Source organism: Nelumbo lutea, chromosome 8 (genome assembly GCF_056320005.1).
Source record: "Nelumbo lutea isolate HS-2025 chromosome 8, American lotus-T2T, whole genome shotgun sequence".
Lineage (NCBI taxonomy): Eukaryota > Viridiplantae > Streptophyta > Magnoliopsida > Proteales > Nelumbonaceae > Nelumbo > Nelumbo lutea.
This window is the reverse complement of record NC_142691.1, coordinates 4,092,176-4,104,301: the sequence shown is the minus strand read 5'-3', so window position 1 is coordinate 4,104,301 and position 12,126 is coordinate 4,092,176. Positions and strand designations below refer to the sequence as shown.

At 37.5% G+C, this 12,126-nt stretch overlaps 1 pseudogene across 1 annotated transcript; it reads right to left on the bottom strand.

The window, feature by feature from the left end:
* Positions 1 to 1,944: 1,944 nt before the first annotated feature.
* On the bottom strand, positions 1,945 to 11,388 carry LOC148842262 (aminopeptidase M1-like; annotated as a pseudogene). The gene is made up of 10 exons (XR_016102841.1): positions 10,791 to 11,388; positions 10,577 to 10,723; positions 10,385 to 10,487; positions 9,894 to 10,080; positions 9,702 to 9,795; positions 9,350 to 9,503; positions 8,770 to 8,847; positions 7,572 to 7,685; positions 2,823 to 2,900; positions 1,945 to 2,352 (listed from the first exon to the last, which is right to left on the bottom strand). The product of XR_016102841.1 is annotated as an aminopeptidase M1-like (transcript).
* Positions 11,389 to 12,126: the final 738 nt, after the last annotated feature.

The window sequence follows — 12,126 nt, the reverse complement described above, 5'->3', positions numbered from 1 at the left end:
TTCGGCGAAGTGTATCCCGAACTGTTACAAATGGTGAGTTTGGGCCCCCTGTAGGGAGTTCATTCCGCCAGTATCCCCTTGTTCCCGCCTAGGCTTGGCCCCTTTTTCCGAGCTGTTATTTTTGCCTCATGTCACGTAATAGAGAGGTCGGCCAAATCTTCCATCAGGTTCCAATAACATGATGAACTTTGGTCGAAATTCCTGATAAAAAAAGAAAAGCAAAATGGCTATATCTTCGCTTTATATTCTTACAATATGCAAATCCGAAGCCGAATTTTGTAGAATCTGTTTATACCTTAAACGAGCTTCGGCTCTTGAACCACACAAAACCATTATCAGCGACCAGATCAGCTGCATTGAGAACTGCGATGATATCCTGTTTGAGCTTCAATCATTAACGTTCTGGGACTGCGAATTTCAGTAGTCTCGAACTACCGTTGTTTCTATTTCTTCTCCATTCTTTTACACGCACACCGTTCAGTTGTTCACCCTTCTCTCCTTCTCCCTGCTGGCCTTCGTTCAATCCATTTAAGAGAAACAGAAAGTGGTACCCGCCATTTAATAGAAATGGAAGGTGATTCCCGCCAACACGCCCCGAAAACGCTCCACATGCACATCTCAGAAACATCTCCCAATAGACGGTTGGGATGTGCTGTGGGACGTTTTTGTCGCTTTCTGTTGGGGCAGATGTGAATTCGAATCCACCGTCCTTCGATTACACGTGGAGCTATTCGCATTGGCCACAAAAATTCCGATCTAACAGCTTCACAAACTGAAAAGCTTGGATCCGGACAATCCGGTTTGGGTTGCATATGATCAGAAGCGTTATAAAACCGAATTGACTCGGGCAATCCGGTTTGGATGTACGCCTTCTGACCCTGCTAACGGTTTTAACATAAACTGCCCGCCCGACTCTAACTACTTTGCCCAGTTGCCCTACAGACATCGTATTGGGAATCTTCAAATATTTCCCATTTGAAGAACTTATTTAAAATATATTAAATTTTAGGGGTATTTTAGATATAAGATTATGGGAATTTGAAGATATTTTAACAATATAATTATGGAATGTTAGGTTATTTATAAGTTGGAAGAAATTCAAGGGTATTTTAAAAATTAAAAAATTATAAAATATTATAAAATTTACCACTGTGTTTAAGGTGGATTCGATGCAAACCCATCATCGATTCGAGGCAAAAATATTTGGGTTTCTCTATCCCTGTCCCATCCCCTGTTTAAGATGGGAGAAAACCAGCCTCATTTGTGGCAGGGCGGGGTGGGGCTCAAAGGGGAAAATTCACATCGTCGTTTAGAGTGCAGAAATCTAACGGGTTCAGTTATAATTTATAAAACACACCCTTTCGACCGAAGCAAGGTAAACTGGATCCAGATTAGCCATGATGGTCTCCTTAAGCCACAAACCAGGCGCATTCTATCCTTGCCTAGCTGATTTGAAATTCAGTGCTAATCCTACTGGTGTTTAGAATAAATTTCAGGAAACCCTAACGAGGTAAAAATGTAAGAAATTTATCTAAAACTCCATTTGACTTCACTAACTATGCTTAAAATTATCTAAAACCCCATTTGTGTAGCTCCTAGTTTTACCAAACAAAAAAGATTTGACTGTAATCATAAAGATTTGCATTGATCAGGACTATCCATTTAATACACTAAAACCTAGCATTAATTTGCCCTCGTGTTCATTTTTTGTTTGCTCAAGTGGGTTCTTCAATTGCAGGTTGGTGGTACTTTGGTCATTTGCAAAACAGCCATTACTCGAGAGTATTTTAAGCATATCAAATGGACCAACTAGCAAACTGTTCATATTTATCCACCCATCTATGTAACTTGTACCTGCAGCTGACTTTCCTGCTACAATTGCCTCTCTTTAGACTGTTCTTATCAAAAACATAAAAACCGAAAAAAAAAAAAAGTCCAACTCCATAAGAGAAAATGTTTACTTCTGTTATTAAATTAGAGAATAGGCAATTTAACAAGAATTCAACCTTGTTGCTCTAGACTGTTCTTATCAAATGTTTACTTCTGTAATGCATTTGTAAATATACTATTTTGTATGAGAGCAATGTATAAACAAGTAGGAAGAGAGATTACAAGCTGCTAGAGAAACAACTGTAGATCAGTTTTAGCCTTAAAATAAGAGATGGATGATTATTCTCGACCAGCCAAAGACCAAATGAGCTCACTGAGAGATTGCTCATTCTGCCAACTTTGAACCCACCTTGCTTTGTTCCTGATTTGTTTAATCCTTTGCTTCAAGTTCATCTCAATTGAAGGATCGGCATGTGTTGCAAAAAATGCCTCAACTTCATCTGCTTTGTCATTGCTACAAAACTATAACAGAAAAAATTTGGTTAAGTATGTCAGAAGGTTTCTTTTTAAGATTAACCTAATCATTTTGCAGATTCAGAACGAAACATTTCAAATATTATTTATGATGGTGTGCGATCTGGTAGCTCCCTGCTGGAGGACAGCTCGGACGGCGGACTAGATAGGTCGCTTGGTTGAGCTACAAAGGAGTGAGTCAATTAATTAAACAGTAAGGGTAGTTTAAGGAAATTGCCCTTTGTTTTAATATAGATGACAAGGAAAACAAAGTTTTCATTGTAAAAGGGGAAAATATGACTCAAATATATTTCAGGCTTTTCAGCCTGAAAACCTTTCCACCCATTTTATATTAAAACAACACAGCCTTAGGGTTAAAAAAGCCACCCATCAGTTGCCAAACTTTCATATCACGACCTGATCATTGTTAAAATGCAAACTGCAAAAACTTTTTCAAAGAGCATAAAATTGATACTAACCAGTGTTACAATGTCTCTAATGAAATGAGCAAGTAGACCCCCAGAACCCCATTTGTTTAAGATGAAGTCCCAGTGTGCCTGCAACCAGAAGACATAAGACAATATACACAAAATTGAAGTCTAGTGGGTAAACCAGAGAGTGCTGAACAATATTACAAAGCATAAAGTGATGATTTTTCGGATCATGGAATATATTACCATATACTAGTCAGAGAAGATCAATGAAGTGCATAGGTGAATGGCTGATGAATTGCATGGTTAGAAGTGAAAAGCCAAATGGCCAATTCCCAATGTTGATTCTGGTTATCCAGGGTCTTGGGAGGGGTCACTGGATATGGACCAAACGTTTGGCAATTTCTTGCAGAAAGTGGCCTCTCAAACTCTAATTGCATTCTCATGCTTGTCAATCTGAGATTTTACCATTGCACCAAGCAGCAGGTTTTAAAAATAAATTATATTATATGCAGTGTTTTAAAAACTGACCTAGAGGCTGAACTATTTTCCCCTCCAGGTGGCAGGTCAAAGGTTCAACCGTCCAGGTTGAACAGGTGAACCTGTCACGTCATTATACATACACACATTCAGAATACATAATTATGTTCTGCATTTTTTTTATTTCAGGTTTAATTTTTATAAATTAAGAAAGCTAAAAATTGAGATTTAAGGCCAAGAAAGGAATTTTTTGGTAAAATTATTGGGCCAAGACCTTGCAGCACATAGTTCGTGGGAAGTTACACAAAAGCTAAAAACCCTAATCTGCCCACCAAATGCAAAGTTATGCTGTGTAAAAGTTTTTGCACCTCTTCGCTTTATTTTTGAATGGACTAGATCGATCATCTGTTTTGATTTCCACCATCTAGAATGCAAAAAAGGCACCCCAAAACCAATGGTCGCAATACCCAAACAGCTTATCAAATGCAAAGTTATGGCCTCTCAAAGTTTGCATATATAATTTCTATTTTTTCTTCTTAGGTTTAATTTTTGATAAAATAACTTATATGTATATAATAATCTAGGCAGAAAATAATAAATTCATAAATACATAATTTTATGGATCCCCCCACATACACATACACAGATACATTTACATAGATATAGGTACTATTAAAAAATTTAAACCTAAAATTAAAAATATACATATTGTAATTTGTAACCTGTGACCTGTAGTCCAAGTAAAGCAGGTTGACAGTTCAATAATCCTGGTTGCTGACCAAGCCAACGGATTTTTGAGTAAAAACTGGTTAGGGGTTAACCAATACTGGAATCATGACAGGATGATGAGCCAGATGGTGTGACCAGTTGGGTCAACAACAGGTTCAAAACCCTAATTGTATGGAGCAGAATGTTGAGCAGTTAAGAAACAGCATGTCCAAAAAATGAGTGTGCTGTAAATGTGAATTCTTAGATAGATAAGTGGTAAAACTAGAAAGGACAGAGTCAGAAATGAAGTCAGAGGAAGGAACCTTGGAGTAGCTCAATCAGGTGATAAAATGAGAGACAGTAGACTGACATGGATTGGTCACATGCATAGAATACCATCTACAAAACCCATTAGAAGAAGCAATGTGTTAACAAAAGAAGCAATGTTGCTTTTCATTTAATACATACTGCTGTTTGATGACCTTATTCCATTCCATGTATGGGTGGCTACAAATATTTCATTCTTTTTGTTGATACTCGCGGTATACTTGGATGTATTTGATGAAGAGCCGAGATGAAGTTCCTTCAATCGTGAAAGGCTTCTTTAGTATGGTGGAGGCACAGTTTGAGAAAAAGATTAAGATTATTATATCTAACTATGCCAAGGAGTACTTTGAGAAGCACTTACAAACATTCCTTGAAGAAAAAGGAGTGATTCACCAGAGTTCTTGCCCTCATGCTCCCCAACAAAATGGGGTATCAGAGAGGAAAAACAGACATGTGAGTGAAGTTGCTAGAGGCTTGTTATTCCATAGGCATGTTCCAACTCGGTTTTGGGGGGATGCTACTCAAACAGTTGTTTATCTTATTAACAGGCTTCCCTTGCAAACCCTACATCTCCGGTCTCCTCATCTGCTTCTTTTTCCTGACGATGATACATTCCATCTTCCTCCCAATGTTTTTGGGTGTGTTTGCTTCGTCCATGACATGAGTCCTTCTAGGCTGAAATTTGATACAAAATCTATCAAGTGTGTCTTCTTGGGTTATTCTTCTCTCTAAAAGGGGTATTATTGTCATGATCCTTGTTTTGGAAAAAGTTATGTGTCCAAAGATGTTGCATTCTCTGAGTCTACTCCCTTCTTCTTTATCTCTCGTCCTTCTCTTCAGGGGGAGGGCATTAGTGAAGATCAAACTCCCTTTTGTACGCTGATTCCTGCAACTGATGTTGTCAATCCTTCTTCTTCTCCTCCTCCTCCCTGTGGTTGTAGTAGTCCTCCTGTTGTGCCTCCTCCTATTTTTCGGTCTTGGCATCAATGGTTCGTCATACGAAGAAAGAGGATGACTCCAGAGATTGAAGGTCCATTACAATTTGACCTCCCAGGTCAGGTAATTTGGATTCTGAACCTCTTCCTATTTCCGATGCTTGTATTGAATCTATTGTTGAGCCTGCTCTTATAGATTCTAACATCAATCTTCCTATTGCAATTCGTAAAGCAAGACGGACATGTGCTAAATATCCTATCTCAAACTATGTCTCTTATGATACCTTGTCACCCTCTTATTGTGCCTATATCTCTTTTGTTGCTTCAGTTTTTATCCCTCACAATGTTATTGAGGCAGTGCAATTCCCTCATTAGAAAGATGCTATGAACCAGGAAATGGAGGCACTAAAAAAAAAAAACAGACATGGGAAATTGTTTCTCTTCCAGAAGGCAAAATTTATGTTTGATGCAAGTGGGTTTACACAGTGAATCATAAAGTTAATGGCTCAATTGAAAGGTACAAAGCTCGACTTGTAGCAAAAGGGTACACCCAGTCTTATGGCATTGATTACCAGGAAACATTTGCGCCAGTGGCCAAGATGAATTTAATTCAAGTTATCATGTCTCTTGCTGCCCACTATTCTTGGCCCTTGTATGGATGTTAAGAATGCCTTCCTTAATGGAGACCTTTAGGAAAAAGTTTACATGGAACTTCCTTCAAGAGTGAACATCCATAGGAGTGAAGGAAATATTTGTCATTTGAAGAAATCCCTTTATTGGCCTTAAACAATCCCTTTGAGCTTGGTTTGACAGATTCGGGAAAGTTGTCTTAAAAATTGGATTCTCACAATCACAAGTTGATTATACCCTATTTATTAGGAGAGCAAATGGAAAAACAACTATATTGATTGTATATCAATGATATTGTTATCACAGGAGACAATATCTCTGGGATTGCTGAACTGAAGTCTTTCCTTACTACTGAATTCGAAATTAAGGATCTCGGAAATCTCCGGTATTTCCTAGGGATTAAGGTAGCAAGGTCAAAGAGGGGCATTTATATTTCTTAGAGGAAATATGTCATTGATTTGCTTCAAGAGGGAGGAAAATTAGATTGTAAACTGGTTGAAACTCCAATTGATCCCAATCATAAGTTGGGAGTTGATGATGGAGATGTCCTTCTTGACAAAGGTGTGTATCAAAGACTTGTTGGTCGCCTTCTCTACTTGTGTCTGACTAGACTAGATATATCATATGCTGTGAGTGTAGTCAGCCAATACATGCACAAGCCTAGATCATCTCATATGCAAGCAATGAATAGAATACTTGCTATTTGAAGGGATGTCCATGAAAGGGGATATTGTATTCTAATCATGAGCATTTGAAGGTAGAGGCCTATTTTGATGCTGACTAGGCAGGTTCTATTGATGATAGGTGGTCTACTTCTAGCTATTGTACTTTGGTGGGTGGTAATGTTGTATCTTGGAGAAGTAAGAAGCAATTAGTTGTGGCTCGACCTGGTGCAGCGGTACAGTACAGAGCTAGCACATGGAGTCTTTGAATTGTTGTGGTTGAAAAACTTATTGACAAAAATGGGAGTGCAAATTGATACTCCAATGATATTATATTGTGACAATCAAGCTACCATAAACATAGCCCATAACCCTATTCAACATGATCGTACAAAGCATATAGAGGTTGATCAACATTTCATTAGAGAAAGAGTTGCCAGTGGAGAGATTGTCTACCTTATGTGAGGTCTGAAGACCAGTTGGCTGATTGTCTTACTAAAAGTGTTCCCAAATCAAAGCTCGACAACAATTTGAACAAGCTGGGCATGATAAATATCTATGCTCAGCTTGAGGGGGAGTGTTAAGAGTGTGAGGGCATTTCTGTCCTTTTGTGTTTTTTGTATTTGGGAACCTATTCAAGGGCACCTTTGTAATTTTGCTTGTAAAGAAGAAATAAAAAGTCTCTTGGTGTGAACAATGCCACACCAAGCATTCTTCTCTATGAAGGATTTGACCAAGTCAATGTTGTGAAAAAAACAATCCTTATAAAATCCAGTATGGAGAATGGGTTGGGATCTGACTGTGCAACCCAGTCAATCTCAGACCAGTGCAAAATACTTGATGGATTTGTATTTAGTATTCTAAGAAAATATGGAGAGTGCATTCAATATGATTCTAATTTGAGCATGATGTCCAGTGGTTCTGTCAAGCTAAGTTAACAAAATCCTGCTAACTTCCTGATGCATGGCATGTTGTCATATCATCAACAGATATAAGCCCTGAAAATAGCGATATACCAAACATAATTTTTTATAAGAACTTAGAAACTTAAACACCTGAAATGTATCATCCCCAAGATAATGTTGCAGCATTCGAATAACAGCAGAACCTTTTTTATAGCCTATGGCATCAAAAAATTCTTCAACTGAGCGAGCATGGTGCATTTCCACCTGAAATAGATATCTTTTAAGTCAAGAAGAAGAACATAAATGAAACATGCATCATGAAGTAGAGTGAAACAACAAGAAGAAAACAGTGGAAGTGAATAATGTTTAGAGAAACAAAGTGTGTCAATTAATATTGACCTTTTATTTCAATTTTCTATGAGAAACATAAAAAAAAAGTTACTCTTGTTATGTATGGTTTTATATTCTCAGGGTTCTACATCTAATTATGTTCGCCCTGATTATAAGGAGTGGGGCAGCAGCCCACACCACCTTGTGCTCCAATTTTCTTCTCTCTTCCCCAAACAGAAACAAACCTTAAAAAACTTACCAATTCGTATTGAAAGGTAATTGAAATTGTGATTTTGATACAAAGACAAAAGGTGTCTGGGCCACAAGTAATGGTAAAAAAAAGAAAGAAGCATTGTGATATTAAGGAAAATCCTATATTAAACAAAGCATCAAAATGATTTTAAATGTTAAGCAAAAAATCTTTAGATTATTCAAACTGTAAAAGAAAATGTAGTAAAGTTTTCTCTTCTGAAGTCTCATCTGGTTTTATGATGAAGCCCTTCCAATTGGTGTAAAAAGTGTATGATACAAATATAGCCCAGCAATAGATGGATGTTAAGAAACCACATCTACTGCACCTTTTTTGCGCTACACTTGTTTTGCACTTCCTTTCACTGTGATAGGTATCCCATTACGCATGTATAAATACTCATGAATGGAAGTGCAGCAAATTCTGATTCAGGTATCAAGTGATTTATGAGTCTGTGAGGACTAAGGCTGAAGCATGATGCCTTTTCTGAGCTCTGCATCATATTGATATTGAGATATAAGCCTCTACACTTCTCTAAAAATACTTGTATATTATAACAAAAGATATTTAAAGCTGAGTCATTTGAATACACATGCCCAGGGTTAGATTCACATGATATAAACCTATCACTAGCTATCTGGTTTCCCAATCTCAAGCAACATATTTTGAATTTCCAGGTTCACCATGACCATGTAGTGAAAAGAATTCTGAACCACGGACAATGGCGGCATAGATCCTGTAGAGTTATATACAGTTCACAAGATTTACCTCAATAGGGTGTGATTCTTCCAGTGCATCAATCCGTAGACCTTCAGTTGTTTGTCCAAGAAAATGAGACCAAATTTTCTAGTCAGGAAATAAATGGTCAGTGGCTAGGTAACTCACCTAAGAACAGAAATATCGATGAAAACAGCAAATCATTTGCAACATGAAAGCTCATCGATGTCCATTAGACATATAATGTAAATATGAACTATAGAGAAATACCCATGTTGCAAATCCCTCATTAAGCCATAAGTGAGTCCACCATTCCATTGTTACCAGATTACCAAACCACTGATGGGCTACTTCATGTGCTACAACAGTTGTATGTTGGACAGAATAACATAATCATTAAAATGGCTTCAAAAGAAATTTCAGGTTAGACTAAAGTACAGAAATTGCTTTATATCTCAAATTTCTTCTATAAATACCCCGTATAGCAGAGCTTTGTTTGAGGGGTGGGGGTGGGGGAGGAGTACTTAAAAGCCTTAAAAGCAGTAACTATTTAATACAGAAGAAAATATATTCATAGGCTTCAACGGTAATCTAAATATATGAAACAAGTATATCAAGATATAAAGATTACCATTTGCTTGTTAGCAGCTGTAGAATGCAAATCATCATGGAGCAATTCTACTTCACGGTATACGACCAAACCATAATTCTCCATAGCCCCTGTGGCAAAGTCAGGGACTGCAACCATATCCAGTTTAGGAAGTGCATATGGCATCGAAAAATACCTACGCGAATTCATAATGAGTTAAAAAGAAAATGAACTGAATTCAGAGTCAACAAAGTCATTACTTGCATGCTAAGGAATCAACAGAACCAGAACTCAAACTTTTTTTTTTTTTTTGTATTGCTCGGTTGATAATGTGTAACATTGAATCACCAAAAAAAAGGAAAAGAAAGATAGAACAAAATATTAAAAAACATACTTTGTATATAGATCAAGTGCCCTTAAAGCAACATCTAAAACAAACTTCCCTTTATCACTCTTACCAATTGGGCAATATACACGAACCTTAATTCCTACAAGCACAAATTAGAAGAACACATAAAAAACAAGAGCTAATAGTCAATCAGATAAAAGAATAGAAAAATATAAAAGATGATATGCTTGGGCATACCATCAGTTGTCGTATCTTCAATGTAATCAAATAGACCGACTACAAAGGCTACCAAGTAAGTTGACATAATTGGTGTTCCCTGGAAATGAACAGTTTTGAGATGCCCATTAAGCTTTTCATCAAAATCAGGCATGTTGGACAATGCTGTCAACTCAGATGGCACTTCTGCTGTCATCTTGAAAGAAGCCTGTAGAAATAATTGGTTGGTTTTCTGAAAATTGGAAAAAGAAATTACCAGTTTTACTGAATATAGACCTAAAAACGGTTAAGCATAGTTGATTAGTATTTAAGTATGTGCATATATGCATTTAAGAAAGAAACTAAAAAACTGAAATACTTATGCTATATAAGATCATTTATTATTAAAAGGAAACGATGGAATATAACCACAACGCAGATTCTTCCCAAAAAAAATGCAGAAACACTTGGCTCGGATGCAAGGGATTATGATCAACAATTGAATTTATGGGGGACCCCACGAGAGAGAGTACCTTGAGAGCAGGTTCATCCCAACATGGAAAACACCGCCTTGCCTCTACAGCTTCGAATTGTGTAACTGCCATGCTTTTCTTCTCTCCTCCGACCACATAGGTACTGTTAGATAAGCTAAGGTTAATATAATTGGATAGCTAGAGTTTAACCAAGAAAGGAACAGAGAGAAAACATATATATGATCTGATGACCTTCTGTAGAATCCCTTCCAAGTGTTCGTTAAGGACTCCGGAGAACTTAATTCCCAAAGTCCCATCTCCCACAGTGAGAACATCATCGAAGGCCAAAACAAGTATCCCGTCATCGTTATCCACTGATACATCTGATGGATAACCCACCTGCAAATAAAGTAACCCAAGAATGGGACACTTAACGTAAAAATCAAGTGGAACTCAAATCAATTACCCGATGATGAGAGGCTCTGAACCAGACGCCATCGATGGCAAGATCAAGCGCGTTTAAGACAAGGAACTTGGTCTCCTTGCTTATGTGGACATCAATCTCGACGTCACCGCCGAACGTGCATGATGATAGATCGGGCTTCAGCGTAAGATCATAACGTCTTGGGATTGCAAACTTTGGTAGCCTACTCTGGCCTTTGAAATGTTCATACTTCTGTTCCATCCCTCTCTGTATAACTCTGTATCAGTGTATGTCCGTGTGTGTGTGCAGAAATTGAACTATACTTACAGACTTCGGATAGATATTTATAGGGCGTGAGGTAATAGTGAGTTTCGATTGGACGTCCATTATCCAGAAGAGCTCTGGATACCGGTGGCCAAAGAGAGTTGCTTGTTCGGTTACACCATTGACTCATTGACTGCCAGACCTCCATTGTTTTGCAGGTTAATCTCCTTCTCCGATAGTCAATACAGAGTTATGGGCTATTCAGGAGTGCACAGGTACAACAGAACTGGATCAACTACTATTAGGTTACACCGTTCATCAATAGCCAGGATTCCAATCCAACGGACCCATCTGATTTCTGTCTTTGCACTGCATCTGCATTATCGACAATGACAGTAAATTAAGAAATTTCAATCCATAGAGCCCCCCGTGAATTTTATTCTCTAAAAATTCACATTCCGTTATATTTCCGTTATTTTCCAAAAACTCACATACGCATTTAAGGATTTTATATAACCAAATTACCCCCTTAATGTTCAATCAAACTTATTAAAATATTTGCAGGTTGGACCTGGTGCGAGGCCAAGCCCGAGTCAATTTAGCCAAATAAAATACTTAGGTTTCATTCGTTTTATGGAGAAAAAGTCGGTCAATAGGGCTCTAAATTGACTCGGGCTTATAGGGGGTCATTAGTAGATTAGGATGAGGCTCTAAATTTGATTTTTGAGGGGGGTTGTAGATCAAAAGTCTCTAACTTTTTTTTCTACATTCATTTTTCAGATTTATGGGGACTCTTAAAAAAAACAATTCTTAAAAGAGAAACACGTACTCGGATAAGTGAATAGCTTTTTGAAAAATAAACGGAACCTTAAATGCTTAGATAGACAATTTTTATTAATCATTAATAACTAACAATAATTTAAAGGAAATGTGAAAAATAAATAAATGGTGAAAGTCATGGGAAAAAGGTGTGGTAATTCGAGTTCACATCTCCGCTATGTATTGGGAACATGTCCCGATGATATGCAAAAAATGATGATGTTATCATTGGGAGATGTTCTCAATACACTGAGGGGATGTGTTGTGGGACATTGTGGGGCACAGATCTGAACTC